General features: G+C 34.5%; 1 long non-coding RNA gene across 1 annotated transcript; it reads left to right on the forward strand.

Moving 5' to 3' along the window:
- The first annotated feature begins 6,995 nt into the window (after nt 1-6,995).
- Nucleotides 6,996-11,414, forward strand: LOC134237982 (uncharacterized). Its single transcript, XR_009985915.1, has 3 exons — nt 6,996-7,129; nt 8,197-8,385; nt 10,210-11,414. It is a non-coding gene; the product is annotated as an uncharacterized LOC134237982 (long non-coding RNA).
- The last annotated feature ends 1,825 nt before the right edge of the window (nt 11,415-13,239 follow it).

Genomic DNA, 13,239 nt, shown 5'->3' on the forward strand with positions numbered 1-13,239 from the left:
GGGAACATCTGTAACGGTTCCCGTTACAATTAGCACTAGTTATGTTCCCCAAACGAAGTTGGGGAACATATTGTTTTTACTCTGTTTCTTATTATTATTATTCTTATTATTATTTTTCTTCTTCCTGGGAAAATTTTGTCCACGAGTGATCTTGTAAACTACACATCCGACTTAGGTGAAACCTTTTTAGGGTCAGTAGGCATGTTATGTAGAGTTGCCGAACGAAGGTCATTTTGCGCGCACGTGCTTGCAAGAGCGCGCACGTGCAACACGTGAAATGACCAATATAATGGATACTGCCGTAACTTTTCTATTTTTTGATGAAATTTTTTCAAACTCATAATGTAAGGATACATTAGTAGTATAGACAAGATAGCATGGTCAAAATAGCAAGATCTCACGCGCATGCACGTGCGCCTCGCTCTGATTGGCTGAAACTAAAGTCTCAATATCTTTCTTGTTTCTTGTCATAATCCTTTGAAATTTTGAACATAGTCCAACATTATGAAGATCTACCGCATGATATATAAGAATTTTCATGAAAGCGGGCGCATGTGCGTGGGCTGCAAGCTGATTGGCTGAAACTTTAAATGGCAATATCTCCTTTGTTTTTTGACGAAATGCTTTGAAACTAAAAATATAGTCATACATTAGGATATCCTACAAAATGATATAGAAAAAAATCATGAAATCACGCGCATGCACGTGTGCTGCAACCTGATTGGCTGAAACTTTAAATGGCTATATCTCCTTTGTTATTTTACAAAATGCTTTGAAATTTAAAACATATTCATGCATTGGGATATCCTACAATATGATTTAGAAAAAAAATTCTTGAAATCACATGGATGCACGTGTGCTGCAATCTGATTGGCTGAAACTTGAAATGGCTATAACTCCCTTGGTTTTCAACCAAACAGGATGGGATTTAGAACATAGATAGATATAAGGGCCTCCTACAAGAAGGTATGGTCATCATGCACGTGCACGCACGTGCGTGCATTTGGAACGAGTGAATTTAAAAATACACTTGAATGAGTGATTTTTTATACTTTTGGACTAAATGGTTTAATATATAGTATATTTAAATATATAGAAAATTGTAGACAAGATGATATGATCATTGCGCACGTGCATTCACATGCGCACGCCTGCAATGTTTAAATTTGAATTTAATATAGGTATATTGGTATCCCTCTGGGAAAACGTTGTTAAAGGCAAAAATGCACAAATGTTGTCTTATTTGATAAGGCGTACAAAAGGGAGTTGGGGAGCGTTTGGGGAACATCTGTAACGGTTCCCGTTACAATTAGCACTAGTTATTATTAGGGTCTTCCGCTTCCTTCGGAAGACCCTACTGTTATTCTACTGTTTCTTATTATTATTTTATTTTTTTTTTCCCGCTCGATTTTTGACAGGCGATTTCTCAAAAACCTTTGGACTGATTTTTATGAAACTTTCAGGTTAGATACCTTGTAATTAAACCTATTTATACCTGTTTTCAATTTTTTGATACATGCCTTTAATTGTGAGTTATTGCCCTTTAATTAATAATTTTGATGTCTCGTTTCCACTAAAAATCTCAAGAACGACGTAAGATATTTACACGAAAGTTTGAGAACTTGTAGCCAATACATTGTAGACGTGCACAACGATAATATTATAAGCTGATTTTCTAAAGTTTGGAAGCTATAAAACGGCAAATTTTAGTAATTTTTTTTCTTGAATTTTTGCTACTTTTTGTGTAATAACTTTTGAACCGAGAATAATTTGGTAAGAAATATAAAACAAAAGTTGTGTGTAATTACGAGAGCTTTCATATTAGATTAATGAAAAAGGGGCTGGCCCCTATAATTAGGGGTTAATAGCTCATACACGTTTTTTCTGATAGCTAAAAATATTGGTATATTATGAAAAAGTTTGACTGAAATAATTTCGAACATATAAAATCTTGTCAATTGATATAAAAAGAAATAAACTTCCAGCTATATTTCATTGTTTTTTATATAAAACAAGTACATGTATGTGAGAAACCTTTCAGGAACAAGTTGTCTATACTAATACTATAGCCAACCAAGCCTTTTCTGCATACATGTGCACATTTTTAGTTGATGCATCTAAAAGATATAGATTTAATTCGGTGTTTCTTTGTTTTCTTTTTATTCAAATAATTTCAAAATGTGATGATGTACACAACAATAATTAGTACCTAGTTTAGAGGATTTTTCGCGCTTGTTTGTAAACAACGCGCGGCATTGTGGGAAATAGGAAGGTACTAAAGACGCGATGTACTAAACACTTTTTTAACCTGATTCAAATTTGTCTGTTAATGTTCCAAACAATTGAATTTTTGTATAGCATATGCCTCGAAGGCATAACGTCTGTGCCTAAGTAATTTAAAATACTCAATATTACCATTTAATTAAAAATTAAAAGGTCAGGTTAATATCAGGTCTCTAGTATATCCCGTTTTTAGTGTGCCCCTTCGAGTCGACGTCGGACACATGTTTGTCATGGTTTACAAACTGAAAATAGAAACAATGATTTGTGAAGTTGAACATTATCTCACGAAGAATCCGTTTTTAGACATACACACTCATTTAATCTGGAGCTACGAAGTACTTTGTCACTTCTCTGGAACATTATTCTAAGCAGAATTATCTCGATTCATATATTCTAAGAATCTTGTGTGAATTGTTTACGAGGAAATTCGGCAGTGTCTATATGCACGACCGTCGTGCACTTACTTTTTCAACGGCTATTCGCACGACCGTCGTGTACATAATTTTTCAGTGACTATTTGCACGACCGTCGTGTATATAATTTTTCAGTGTCTATTTGCACGACCATCGTGTTTATATATAATATTTATCAGCTGTTCGCACGACCATTATATTTCTTATTATGGCGTTCGTTTTTTCGTACCCAGTTAAGTTCGGCACGCAGTAATTAAAGCCCCAAAAGCCTTTTGGTACGAAAACATCGCAAAAACTTTCTTTCATGATGTTAATTTATACAATAAAATGACATTTAGGTCCAATGGACAGATCGTTGTAATGTAAATCTGTTTCTTTTAGAACTACCCATGTATTTGTATATATATAAACAAGTCATTTTAATAAAATATTGACTTACTATTTTGGTAGGCCTGGGTTTACCCTTTCCACCTCAACCCTTATCCCAACAATTAACACGAGCCAGGGCGCATTTGATAAGCATTTTCACCTACTCTAGTACTGAATTCTTAATACACACTTTTATAACGGTAAACCAAAAACTTGTCATAAAACCTTAGTTTTATACTGTTATACTCGTGAAATCTCAAATTAAACAATTATATTGATATTTAAATGTTAATAGTTCCCTTAAAATGCTATTTATAAAAATCATCAAGTTTTTATGGATTATGTAGTAAATATTGACGTATGTATCTCAATGATGATAAACTGTTGATAAAGACCACATGTGCTTCCCCACCCCCCGCCCCCCCCCCCCCCCCAACCGTGTTCCGTACTATTTTTCTATGACATATTTACAAAGTATTACAAAAAAAAAAATCAAAAATTTAAGCTAAAACTTGCCTTTTATATATAAAAATCCATACCCTCTGATACCGAAGCAGAAGTGTTTTAGTGTCAGAGGGTATGAATTTTTATCCCCCCGTCCCGTCCCCAACCACCTGTGATAAAGACGACCTTTAATCAGAAAGAAACACATTTGAATAATTTTGTGTATGACGGCACTTTATTTTGGTTGAAGGTGGCTTCATCTTAAAAATGGTGAAAAAAAAATTTTCCCAATTTTTCTTCTCCTATTTTAAGATTTGGTATAAGATTCTTTCTTGATTAAATTTATCCATCCAATATCGATGACTTCATGGTGTGATTGCTGAAATTGTGATTCCAAATTTTATTTGAAGATTTTTTAAGTTGTGTATTTTTTTTTCTATGATTTCTTTACTACTTTTAAGAAATATATAAGATGTCATTTCAAGAGTTTCATTGTTATACCTGGGTATGAAAGGAAGTTAGTCACATGATCAAATCCTATAATGCCAAAAGGTGCGATGATGCGATAGTGAAATGCATGGCCTATCCGGATTCCATACATTTCCCTTTTAATTCTTGAGTCGTCTCTAAGATAGCTATGGCTCTTTGATTCACTGTTCACATTTTTTTTTCATTCATCAATTTGATCATCGCTGCAGATCCAGAATACCGTCAGCATATATGTGCGAGTGCATGCACTCTGTGGGTCAAGGACCGAAAGAGTATGTAGGAGGTCCGAGGATATAACCCTGGTAGTAACGTAACTGTTATCCCCACCTCCCCATCCTCCCTCCTATCATCGCGAGCAAGTGTGAAAGTTATTGTCTATACACTTGGTGATCCGCACTTCTCTTTTACAATGGATGGCCAATTGATCACCCCTCTTTCCTTTATTTTTTGGGTTTCTATTAATCTTCATTATTTTTTTTAAATAAAAATTTGTTTCTTTTTTATGGCTCATAAACTGCTTTATTTATATATTTATGAAACAGGTAGTACGATTCGGTTGCATTCTTTGACACACTTGAACATTGAATACCATCCTTGTGCTGGTGCGTCCATATATTTTATACATGTATGTAAAATAATCAATTATAACATATCCATGAATTTCAAAGCTGTACCGTAAAAAGAAAGGGATGTGAAAAGAAATGACTGTGGGGTATCATTGAGATGTTGAACACACACGTTGAGCAAACGAACACCTTACGATCCGTTATTTTTGGAAGTGCATATTGTCGTTTACTAATTATTGAATTAGAAATTCAAATAATGAGTACACGACAATTAATAAAAGACAATATTATTAAGTCATGAATTTGAGCAGGCATATGATATAACATATAACATTTTATCTTAAAGTTAATAAATAAATTAAAAAAAACAAAATGTGATATATTTAAAATATAACGTGAGATGTTGCGCGCTGAAATCGGCGCGAATCGTCCTGGTGCGAACCATCTCGGTGCGAAACAGAATCGGTGCGAGACATCCCGGATTCGTGTATTGGTGTCACAACAGTATTAATTTCTGCTATATATTCTTACCAAAAATGCGCAAGTTTGAGTAGGTGTAATAAATTCAAAACAAACTTCTCAGAAGTTTCCTTTTCAGATCTCGTAAAACCATTCTTTATAAAGATTTTAGTACCAAAAAATACATAGCCATCCAGCAAGGCACGCAAGTTTGTTTCGGTCGAAGTCGAGCAGGTGTTTGAAAATCTAGTCCAGGGCCTAATCACTCCCCACTCTTGACAGTATATAGAAAAATCAGCACGCCCTAAATTTTAATATATCTGGTCAATACAGGAAGTTTACATGTTGTTTTTCATCTCATAAAAAAATTCAGCTCCAGTCTCATATCAAAATGCCTCAATCGGAAGGGAAAATTCCGGGATTATTTTCCGTCAGCCATGATTTGACGTGAACCAAAGTGTAATACTGTTATGACACCTGCAATTAAACTTAAATTTTTTTCTTGCCGATATATTGCTATTTTCCCGATCTATGATGATTATTCAATGTATTTACCAAGTTTCATAAAAATCCGTCCCAAGATAGAAAAATTACGGGCAAAACTCTGTGACAGGGGGCTTCGCGGTGAACACGGATTTCTAAAAATATGGCAAAAGTTTAACTGTATGTAATGATCTTGCGCGTTAAACTTGTGCGGTTTTTTCGTTTTAATTTTTCAATGGATGCATACTGATTCACATGAGGATGAAAAATTGTTCAAAATAAGTTTACTTTTTATAACAGGGCGAAAGAAATAGTTTTTGTCATAAGGTTGGGGGGTGGGGTTAAAAAGGGCATCAAAAAAATAAATATTATTGAAATATTAAGGTGTTTTCTACTTAATTACGATTGATTTGCCTCAATATTTATTTTTTCCGACCGGATTTCTTTATCTGTTACCAATGTGTTCCAAATAAACGGATATTTACACATATTCAGAATTTTTATTTTGCTCCGAGTGTGGTCTAAATTTTTTTAATTTATAGATTTTAAAATTATTTATGAGTAAATAATGTTAACGAGTGTGATGGCAAGGTATTTTTTAAGCTATCCTCCAAATTTCATGCATTTCTCTCAACCCGATACATCCAAATCAGGCCGTGGTGTGGCCAACATAATTTATTTTAGAGGAAATCTGGACTAATTTTCTATGCTCCATTAAACATGAACGAACAACAATGACGGCCGAAAAATGCCATTATTTCTCATTTTCTGTCTAAACTCACAAAATAAAACCTTAATTCTTAGACTACAATACTTCTAAGTACAAAATTCGGTTTTACTGCAGGTGTCACAACAGTATTAATTTCTGCTATATATTCTTACCAAAAATGCGCAAGTTTGAGTAGGTGTAATAAATTCAAAACAAACTTCTCAGAAGTTTCCTTTTCAGATCTCGTAAAACCATTCTTTATAAAGATTTTAGTACCAAAAAATACATAGCCATCCAGCAAGGCACGCAAGTTTGTTTCGGTCGAAGTCGAGCAGGTGTTTGAAAATCTAGTCCAGGGCCTAATCACTCCCCACTCTTGACAGTATATAGAAAAATCAGCACGCCCTAAATTTTAATATATCTGGTCAATACAGGAAGTTTACATGTTGTTTTTCATCTCATAAAAAAATTCAGCTCCAGTCTCATATCAAAATGCCTCAATCGGAAGGGAAAATTCCGGGATTATTTTCCGTCAGCCATGATTTGACGTGAACCAAAGTGTAATACTGTTATGACACCTGCATATCGTCGTGTGCAAATCTCTGGCATATGCGATTGCAATTTGCACGACGGTCGTGTAAATAGATTTTTTTCTAACCTATGTGCACGACGGTCGTGTATATATCTCAGCAATTTGCATTAGCTATTCGCACGACGGTCGTGTAAATAGACTTTCTTTACTATGCGCACGACGGTCGTGTATATATCATCGGCCAGGAAATTCTGACTGTCACATTAACAAGGATGAACACTCTTGACTCGGCTTGGGATTCCCCAGTGATAATTTTATCGAGTGCCGAAAGAGCTGACGGCGACATTTTAATGAATGATTGGCTTGGACCATTGGAATGAAGGTTAGAATATTTTTATTACTTATAATTTACACTACTGATTACATGACAGTGACGTACATTGATGTTATTAGAAATACACAGACACACCGATATATATCTGTTTTACAGTTCAGACGCTCTCTGTTTGCCTTGTAAATCCCCACAGCTTTATATATTTTTTTTTTAATTTGAGGATGTAATTTCAACAGTCCTACTATCTATCATAGTGATCATACTCTATAATTAAAACTGCACTTAATGTTACAGAATATATTCAACTAATTATATATTGACAGTGTGACTGTAAGGGTGAGGGCAGATACTTATTTAGTTTAAATTTAGATTGTGCTTGTCAAGCCGCATTTGACATTTGGTGCATCCATGCTCAATGTTCACACTGAGAGTATATTCAAATGTTTAAATGAATAAACTGCTCGTTAAATTACTTCCCATTAGCTCCATGTGAACGTGAGTAAGGATAGCTAGATTTAATTCAAATTAAATAGAAATGAATTTTGAATGTTGCTTAAACATGTTAAAGAAGCTAAGCACTGTGTGTCCAAAGTATACTGCGGAAAAATTGTGTGGAGCAATGTGCAAGTCACAATCTTCTTTTGCCAAGGTGTTACCATAAGAGCTCGCATTATGGGCAGGGATTTGTGCTGCTGTCTGGACTCGCTATAAATAGATGTTCTCAAAAAGTCTTAATTATTTAATATCATACTTTACTGACAAAAAAGGATAAATATTGCTCAGTTAAATTGCAAAAGAAATTTGTTTAAAAAAATTATAATACTGTAAATCACTTTTTATTCGCGAGAACTTTATTTTGGCGTAATTACGCGAGACAGTGTGCTCGCGAAAATTTAATTCTCGCATATAATAATATTCCTTAAGATTATATAGAGCAATGACCACAATTCGTGAAAATTTTGTCTCGCTAATTAAGAGCCAATGACTATCTAGCGAAAATAAGGTGTCGCGAAAATTAAGTGATCTACAGTAATAGAAAGTTTGCTTTTTTTGTTTGATAAGACTGCTGTAATGGTTTAATGTTTGTTTATTTGCCTTAATCATACATTTTTCAGTCATTTCATGGTGCCACCACTTGGGATGGTATTAGCTGCAAATATAGACTTGTACTCAGCACTCATTGCCTTTAAGAAGTATGAGATCCATTTTGTGCTAACACCTACCCTGACACAGAATCTTGGTTTATGCAGTCTCATAGGAGTAACCTGTCTAAAGCATTTAGCAAGGGGATTGGAACCTGCGACGTAAGGTTCACCTTCTTATTGATACTTTGATTTATAATATTTATTTGAGAATTTCACTCATTCACATACTTAGAGATATTGATATATATTGTTGAATAGCATCAATTTTAACCTTTAATTAGCTAAGTAAACATGTACTGTGAGGTTTTTAAGGTCTCATTCATTTTATATGCCAGATGCATGTTAAGGAACATTACTGCATAAATGTTTTTATCTTAAATTTAAAGCTTTTTACTAAAATAGAGATATGTTAGTTTTAACCCTCTTCAAATTAGGGTAGACCTTTACTATAAACTCAGCAATGTGAGTGTGTTGTGTGAACTTGTGTTAGCGAAACAGTGTGTTGTATGAATTTGTGTTAGCAAGGCAGTGTGTTTTGTGAACTTAATTGTGTTAGCCTGACAGTGGGTTGTGTGAATTCTTGTTAGTTTGACAATGTGTTGCGTAAACTTGTGTTAGCGGGACAGCGTGTTGTGTAAAATCGTGTATAAAGTGTAGGTGTGACAGTGTGTTGTGTAAACTCGTGTTAGCTAGACAGAGTGTTGATTGAACTCGTATTAGCGAGACTTCGTGTTGTGTAAACTGGTGTTAGTGAGACTGCGTGTTGTGTTAACTCGTGTTAGCGAGACTGCGTGTTGTGCAAACTCATGTTAGCAAGACAGCGTGTTGTGTGTATTCTTATTAACGAGACAGCATGTTTTGTGAATTTGTGTTAGCGTGACAGTGTGTTGTGTGAACTTGTTATCCTGAAAATTTGTCGTGTGAACTGGTGTTAGAGAGATATTAGTGTGTTGTGAGAACTCGTGTTAGCAAGATTGCATATTGTGTGAACTCGTGTTAGCCAGACTGCGTGTTATGTGAACTCATGTTAGCGATATTGCATGTTTTTTGAATTTGCGTTAGCGTGACAGTGTGTTGTGTGAACTCGTGTTAGCCTGACAGTTTGTTGTGTGAAATGGTATTAGGATGACAGTATGTTGTGTGAAATGGTATTAGGATGACAGTGTGTTATCGCAACAGCGTTTGGTGCGAACTTGTGTTAGTGAATAGTGAGACAGCCTGTTTTGAGAATTCGTGTTAGCGTGACAGTGTGTTGTGTGAACTCTTGTTAGCCTGACAGTGTGTTGTGTGAAATGGTACTAGGATGACAGTGTGTTATCGCAACAGCATTTGGTGTGAACTTGTGTTAGTGAATAGTGAGACAGCCTGTTTTGTGACTTTGTGTTAATTAGCGTGACAGTGTATTGTGTAAACTCGTGTTAGCGTGACAGTGTATTGTGTAAACGCGTGTTAGTGAGACTGCGTGTTGTGTTAACTCATGTTACCGTGACAGTGTGTTGTGTGAATTCATCTAAGCGTGACACGGTGACAGTGTGTTGTATGAACTCGTATTAGCGAGACTGCGTGTTGTGTAAAACTTGTGTTAGCGAGACAGCGTGTTGTGTGAACTTGTGTTAGCGAGACAGCGTGTTTGTGAATTCTTGTTCGCATGATAGTGTGTTGTGTGAACTTATGTTAGCCTGATATTTTGTTGTGTGAAATTGTATTAGCGTGACAGTGTGTTGTGTGTTAGTGTGAAGGTGTTTTTGCATGATTACTTTGCACTTGTATGTTGTCTTATTAGGGAATAGCATAAATGACTGCCTTAATTTGTGTAAACTTCTTTTAATTGATGAAAGAGTACATTAAAATTTACAAATTATATACAGAAAATGTGACAATATCTTATCTCTCAATTTGATAATCTAATTTATAATCTCATGAATTGCACTTTTTATTAGTAAAAAAATTATAGATTAAAACATTTCAATTTCTTTTGGATAGGTGTGGCTCATCTGAAGACTGAATTTTGATACCAAGCATGACCTTGATTTGCCAGAAGATCATCTGTTTGGATGTGACATGGAATAAACAGCATAGTGAAAATAAGTCAAGTGTTGGTTTGTGAAGACAATTTTTAAACACACTGTGTATCATTTTTAAATTTTGATTTGACAACATAAATCCACAAATATGAACATATCAACTGTCCTCAGTTTTTCAAGTGAAATAGTTTTTGTAACAGAAAAATACATGTACCAGTAATTACATTGGAATAAATGTTATTTTTAAATATAATAATATTTTGTTTGTGTAGCATGTTGACCTATTTATTAAGGTCTTCCCTTTCAAAGTTTAGACTTACTTATTCTAATGATTAAGATAGATCCTTTGTCTTCAGCAGGAATAGAAGATCTTGTAATACATGTATGTGTATTTTTTACAGAATAACGTAAAAAAAATTGTTATTTTGGCACATACAACTAATTAAAGGCATAAACATGTGTATGATTCCAAGGAATTCAGTACATAGGGCATGTACATGTAGATTTCTAAAACAAGATTGAAGAGATGTCCAGTCGCATTTCAATGTCAACTGCAAAACTGTGCCTGTTGCATACTTATTAGCCCATCTGAGCTAAAGGAACCAGTAATTTTTTTAAAAACATAATTTTATCCATTATCATCATTGTCTAAAATTTCACAATATCATTTTCCAGAACCAAAGTGAAACTTGGCACAGAGCATCCTTAGTGTAGGGGATTCAAATTGTTCTTATTCAGGGCAATACCTTCAAAGAGATTTGTTTCTTTAATGCTGTAAATGTATTATCTTTAGCTTATACAATATTTGGTGGAAATTGACTTTTGAATAAGTTAGCGTAGATATTCTTATTTATGTTTATGTACAAGACTTTTAGCTTTGTGCTTGATTTAGTGATTGCTGCATTCCGCAAAAGCCGCTAAAAAAGAATACACAGCCATATGTAATATGTTTACAATATACCTTTCAGAGAATTTTACACTCCTATTGAGGTACCACCAGTTGCTAGTGGAAAGCTGCAAATTCAAAACATACACAACACATTTCTGTGCGTTTATTTTAAAAGTATTGTTCTACTTACTGATTGCAACTAATGAAGATTGTTCATCATTATTGTAAATACATTTGGATTTTTTGAATTATTATATAATTTGTTTATTTTATTTACCTAGTTATATTGTATATTAGATGATTTTAAAGCCATTTTTAAGATGGTAATGTAGCAAAACACTTATGTTTCTGTAGTATGACACGTTTCACAAACATAATTGCAACAAACAGGATATATCCGATATCAAAAGTCATAATATTGGAAGTTAAACTGTCGTGGATACGATTTCAAGAATGCTGTTAGAGAGAGTACCCTTTAGACCTCATTCTCACACCAAATTAAAGAATTCAAGTAAGGTTTGTGAGACAAATCGAAAAAGAGAATGTTAGCATAGTTGACAATCTAGACAGAAACATTTAATCTTTTGCTTAGCGCTAGGAAGGAAGACCCACTCGTTGCTTTGCAACGAGCTTTGCTCTAGTTATTATTCTTTTTTTTTCTTCTTTGTTCTCCGGTACTTTTTTGTCCGCGAGTGTTCTCAGAAACTGTTCACCCAACTGAGCTAAAACCTTTTTAGGGTTAATGGGTGTGTAGTGTAGGTGTGCGGAACGAAGGTCATTTTGCGCGCATACGCGTGCACGTGCGTGCGCGTGATATGAGTGAAATGACCGATATACTTAATATAGATATAACTTTTACATTTTTTAATGAATTGACTTGAAACTCATTATATAATGATATATTAATAGTGTAGATAATTTGACACTGTCAAATTAGCACGAACTCACGCGCATGCACGTGCGCTTCGCTCTGATTGGCTGAAACAAAAATCTCAATATCTTTTCTGTTTTTTGACGCAATGCTTTGAAATTTAAAACATAGGCATGCTTTAGGATGTCCTACAAAATGATATATAACAATTGTCATGAAAGCACGCGCATGCACGTGCGCTGCAATCTGATTGGCTTAAACTTTGAATGGCTATAACTCCCTTGTTTTTCAACCAAACAGGATGGGATTCAGAACATAGATAGACATTATAGACTCCTACAAAAGGGTATGGTCATCATGCACATGCATGCACGTGCATGAACGTGCGCTTTACTCTGATTGGCTGAAACAAGATTTTCAATATCTCTATTGTTTTTTGAAGAAATGCTTTGAAATTTAAATCAAAGGCATGCTTTGGGATGTCCTACAATATGATATATAATAATTTTCATGAAATCACACGCATGCACGTGCGCTGCAATTTGATTGGTTGAAACTTTAAATGGCTATAATTCCCTTATTTTTCCATAAAAAAGGATGGGATTCAGAACATAGATAGACATTATGGGCTCCTACAAAAGTGCACATGCATGCACGTGCGTGCACGTGAAATGAGTAAAATTACATATACACTGGATTAAACATATTTTTAAATACGTATGAATTAAATGCTGTAATATTTAGTATATTAAAATATACGAATAGTGTAGACAAAATGATATGGTCATTACGCACATGCATTCAAATGCGCATGCGTGCAATGCTGAAATTTGAATAAACTTGATATATATTGATAAATATTGTTAAAGTCTAAAATGCATCGTGTTTGTCCTATTTAATGAAGCTTACAGAGAATATGGCACAAAAGGGAGTTGGGGAGCGTTTGGGGAACATCTGTAACGGTTCCCGTTACAATTAGCCCTAGTTATTATTATTTTTTTTCTTATTTCTTCTCCGGTACTTTTTTTGTCCGCGAGTGTTCTCAGAAACTGTTCACCCAACTGAGCTAAAACATTTTTAGGGTTAATAGGTGTGTAGTGTAGGTGTGCGGAACGAAGGTCATTTAGCGCGCATACGCATGCACGTGCGTGCGCGTGAAATGAGTGAATTGACTGATATATTTAATATAGGTGTAACTTCTATATTTTTTTATGAAATGTTTTGAAACT

Source organism: Saccostrea cucullata, unplaced genomic scaffold (assembly GCF_032062105.1).
Source record: "Saccostrea cucullata isolate Sc308-1 unplaced genomic scaffold, CSIRO_AGI_Scuc_v1 ctg3177, whole genome shotgun sequence".
Taxonomy (NCBI): domain Eukaryota; kingdom Metazoa; phylum Mollusca; class Bivalvia; order Ostreida; family Ostreidae; genus Saccostrea; species Saccostrea cuccullata.